We start from the raw sequence: 5,000 nt of genomic DNA on the forward strand, positions 1-5,000 counted from the left end.
GCGGAGGGGGCCGAGCCGTCCCAGAAAATGCCAGGGGGACGGCTGCCTGACGGCCACTGGACCCCGCTGAGCATACCCCGGGCAGGGGATCCCCGGAGAGCGGACACCCGGAGGAAGGCAGTGGGACCGCCGGGCGGGTGGGCGGACCCCGACGGGCCGCCCGGTGGAGCCCCTTCGTAGGCTGAGCGTAAAATTGACAGAGTCCCGATCGACATGCCAGGGGGGCTAAGCGTGGGTCCCTGCATCCCAGGCAGGGCGCGCCCACCCCGGGCACGGGATCCCCGAACCCGGAGCGGTGGAGGGGTCGGTGGTCACGAAGGGCCCTAGGGAGGGCGGCCGGGTGGTCCGGCAGGAAGCGCAACCGTGTCTCGGTGCGGGAGAACAGGGTCCTCGAGGCTGCCCGCGAGACTCCGGTCCCGTGTCGGCACGCCTCGTTCCCCGGGCCTCTCCCCTAAGCTGTGGGCATCGGAGTGCGCGCAGCAGGACCGCACCTAAGCCGCCCTCCCTCGGCCTCCCTCACGGAGGGGGGCTGAGCCGTCCCAGAACACGCGAGCGGGATGGCTGCCTGACGGCCACTGGACCCCCCTCGCCCACCCTGGGCTTGGGAGTCCCGGAGAGCGGACACCCAGAGGAAGGCAGCGGGACCGCCGGGCGGGTGGGCGGACCCCGTCGGGACGCCCGGCGGAGCTCCTTCATAGGCTGAGCGTAACATTGACAAGGTCGAGATCGCTGTGTGCGGGGTGTTTGGGACCGGTCCCTGGACCCCCGGGAGGGTTCGCACACCCCGCGCACGGTATCCCCAGAGAGGGCACACCCGGAGGAAGGCAGCGGGACCACCGGGTGGGTGCGCGAACCCGCACGGGCGGTGCAGCGTGGCCCCGAAGTAGGCTGAGCGTAACATTGACAAGGTCGAGATCGCTGTGCGCGGGGTGTTTGGCACCGGTCCCTGACCCCCGGGAGGCTTCGCACACCCCGCGCATGGTATCCCCAGAGAGGGCACACCCGGAGGAAGGCAGCGGGACCACCGGGTGGGTGCGCGAACCCGCACGGGCGGTGCAGCGTGGCCCCGAATTAGGCTGAGCGTAACATTGACAAGGTCGAGATCGCTGTGCGCGGGGTGTTTGGCACCGGTCCCTGGACCCCCGGGAGGGTTCGCACACCCCGCGCATGGTATCCCCGGAGAGGGCACACCCGGAGGAAGGCAGCGGGACCACCGGGTGGGTGCGCGAACCCGCACGGGCGGTGCAGCGTGGCCCCGAAGTAGGCTGAGCGTAACATTCACAAGGTCGAGATCGCTGTGTGCGGGGTGTTTGGCACCGGTCCCTGGACCCCCGGGAGGGTTCGCCCACCCCGCGCATGGTATCCCCGGAGAGGGCACACCCGGAGGAAGGCAGCGGCACCGGCGGGCGGGTGTGCGGACCCCGTCGGGACGCACGACAGTGCTTCAGGCCGACCTTCTTAGGCTGAGCGACAAAGTCCCGATTGATGTGTGTGTCCCTGTGCCCAGGCAGGGTGCACCGTCCTTGGGCACAGGATCGTCGACGCGGACCCCCCCCCCGCGGCGGGGAAGGGGAAGCGTCGACATTTGCGACATAGTCGAGCGAGGACGACGTCCGGTCGGCCGAGGGCCCCCGATGCCCCTGGACCCCCCGGGGTGGGCCAGACGGAAAAATGTCAAAGTCTGGTTGTCGGCCAGGGGTAAGTGTGTGTCCCTGTGCCCAGGCAGGGTGCACCAAACCCGGGCGAGGCCTCCGGAAGGGTCCCCTGACAGACTTCCAGGCCTCGGGACTTTTGACAGAGAACCAGGGCGGGAGGCGCGGGTCCCTGTACCCAGGCAGGGCGCGCTATCCTTGGGCACAGGATCGTCGACGCGGACCCCCCCGCGGCGGGGAAGGGGAAGCGTCGACATTTGCGACATAGTCGAGCGAGGACGACGTCCGGTCGGCCGAGGGCCCCCGATGCCCCTGGACCCCCCGGGGTGGGCCAGACGGAAAAATGTCAAAGTCTGGTTGTCGGCCAGGGGTAAGTGTGTGTCCCTGTGCCCAGGCAGGGTGCACCAAACCCGGGCGAGGCCTCCGGAAGGGTCCCCTGACAGACTTCCAGGCCTCGGGACTTTTGACAGAGAACCAGGGCGGGAGGCGCGGGTCCCTGTACCCAGGCAGGGCGCGCTATCCTTGGGCACAGGATCGTCGACGCGGACCCCCCCGCGGCGGGGAAGGGGAAGCGTCGACATATTCGACATAGTCGAGCGAGGACGACGTCCGGTCGGCCGAGGGCCCCCGATGCCCCTGGACCCCCCGGGGAGGGCCAGACGGAAAAATGTCAAAGTCTGGTTGTCGGCCAGGGGTAAGTGTGTGTCCCTGTGCCCAGGCAGGGTGCACTGAACCCGGGCGAGGCCTCTGGAAGGGTCCCCTGACAGACTTCCAGGCCTCGGGACTTTTGACAGAGAACCAGGGCGGGAGGCGCGGGTCCCTGTACCCAGGCAGGGCGCGCTATCCTTGGGCACAGGATCGTCGACGCGGACCCCCCCGCGGCGGGGAAGGGGAAGCGTCGACATATTCGACATAGTCGAGCGAGGACGACGTCCGGTCGGCCGAGGGCCCCCGATGCCCCTGGACCCCCCGGGGAGGGCCAGACGGAAAAATGTCAAAGTCTGGTTGTCGGCCAGGGGTAAGTATGTGTCCCTGTGCCCAGGCAGGGTGCACCAAACCCGGGCGAGGCCTCCGGAAGGGTCCCCTGACAGACTTCCAGGCCTCGGGACTTTTGACAGAGAACCAGGGCGGGAGGCGCGGGTCCCTGTACCCAGGCAGGGCGCGCTATCCTTGGGCACAGGATCGTCGACGCGGACCCCCCCGCGGCGGGGAAGGGGAAGCGTCGACATATTCGACATAGTCGAGCGAGGACGACGTCCGGTCGGCCGAGGGCCCCCGATGCCCCTGGACCCCCCGGGGAGGGCCAGACGGAAAAATGTCAAAGTCTGGTTGTCGGCCAGGGGTAAGTATGTGTCCCTGTGCCCAGGCAGGGTGCACCAAACCCGGGCGAGGCCTCCGGAAGGGTCCCCTGACAGACTTCCAGGCCTCGGGACTTTTGACAGAGAACCAGGGCGGGAGGCGCGGGTCCCTGTACCCAGGCAGGGCGCGCTATCCTTGGGCACAGGATCGTCGACGCGGACCCCCCCGCGGCGGGGAAGGGGAAGCGTCGACATATTCGACATAGTCGAGCGAGGACGACGTCCGGTCGGCCGAGGGCCCCCGATGCCCCTGGACCCCCCGGGGAGGGCCAGACGGAAAAATGTCAAAGTCTGGTTGTCGGCCAGGGGTAAGTGTGTGTCCCTGTGCCCAGGCAGGGTGCACCAAACCCGGGCGAGGCCTCCGGAAGGGTCCCCTGACAGACTTCCAGGCCTCGTGACTTTTGACAGAGAACCAGGGCGGGAGGCGCGGGTCCCTGTACCCAGGCAGGGCGCGCTATCCTTGGGCACAGGATCGTCGACGCGGACCCCCCCGCGGCGGGGAAGGGGAAGCGTCGACATATTCGACATAGTCGAGCGAGGACGACGTCCGGTCGGCCGGTGCCGACGCGCCGACCCGGACCCCACGGAGTCGAGGGAAAATGTTAAAAGTCTGGTGGTTGGCCCGTGGGAAGTGTGTATCCTTGTGCCCAGGCAGGGTGCACTGAACCTGGGCAAGTCATCTGGAAGGGTCCCCTGACAGACCTCCAGACATGATGATTATCTCAAAACTGAGAACCACTATGAGATCGGATTTGAAAGCCGAATCCAGGCGACAGTTCCATGAGCTGGGCATGTCGGAGTGGTACGCGTTCATAAAAGTGTATCACAGCATCGCGACCGGGTACCTTCGAACGGCCACCTGTGCCAGAGAGCTGGGACGTCGAGCGAGTCGAGCCAGTCTGGCGGGCGGTCCGCCGAGGGTCCCCCGTCCCCCCGGACCCCCAGGGTGGGCCAGACGAAAAATCGTCAAAGTCCGGTTGTCGGCCAGGGGTAAGTGTATGTCCCTGTGCCCAGGCAGGGTGCACCGAACCCGGGCAAGGCCTCCGGAAGGGTCCCCTGACAGACTTCCAGGTCTTGGGACTTTTGACGGAGAACCAGGGCGGGAGGCGCGGGTCCCTGTACCCAGGCAGGGCGCGCTATCCTTGGGCACAGGATCGTCGATGTGGACCCCCCCGCGGCGGGGAGGTGGAAGCGTCGACAGACTCGACATAGTCGAGCGAGTACGGCGGGCGGTCTGCCGAGGGCCCTCGACACCCCTGGACCCCCAGGGTGGGCCATACGAAAAACCGTCAAAGTCCGGTTGTCGGCCAGGGGTAAGTGTGTGTCCCTGTGCCCAGGCAGGGTGCACTGAACCCGGGCGAGGCCTCCGGAAGGGTCCCCTGACAGACTTCCAGGCCTCGGGACTTTTGACGGAGAACCAGGGCGGGAGGCGCGGGTCCCTGTACCCAGGCAGGGCGCGCTATCCTTGGGCACAGGATCGTCGACGTGGACCCCCCGCGGCGGGGAGGCGGAAGCGTCGAGCGAGTCGAGCGAGTACGGCGGGCGGTCCGCCGATGGGCCCCCGGCCCCAGGGGTGGTGCCGACGCGCCCCCCCGGACCTCACGGAGGCGAGAAAAAAAATGTCAAAGTCCCGGTTGTCGGCCAGGGGTAGGTGCGGGTCCCTGTGCCCAGGAAGGTCAACCGAACCCGGGCAAGGCCTCTGCAAAGGTCCCCTGACCGACTTCCAGGCCTGACGATTTTCTCGAAACTGAGAACCGCTATGATATCGGATTTGAAAGCTGAATCCAGGCGACAGTTCCACGAGTTGGGCATGTTGGAGTGGTACGCGTTCATAAAAGTGTATCGCAGCATCGCGACCGGGTACCTTCGAACGGCCACCTGTGCCAGAGAGCTGGGATGTCGAGTGAGTTGAGCGGGTTGAGCCAGGGCGGGAGGCGCGGGTCCCTGTACCCAGGCAGGGCGCGCTGTCCTTGGGCACAAGATCGGTGAT

This window comes from Hyla sarda, unplaced genomic scaffold (genome assembly GCF_029499605.1).
Source record: "Hyla sarda isolate aHylSar1 unplaced genomic scaffold, aHylSar1.hap1 scaffold_822, whole genome shotgun sequence".
Taxonomy (NCBI): Eukaryota; Metazoa; Chordata; class Amphibia; order Anura; family Hylidae; genus Hyla; species Hyla sarda.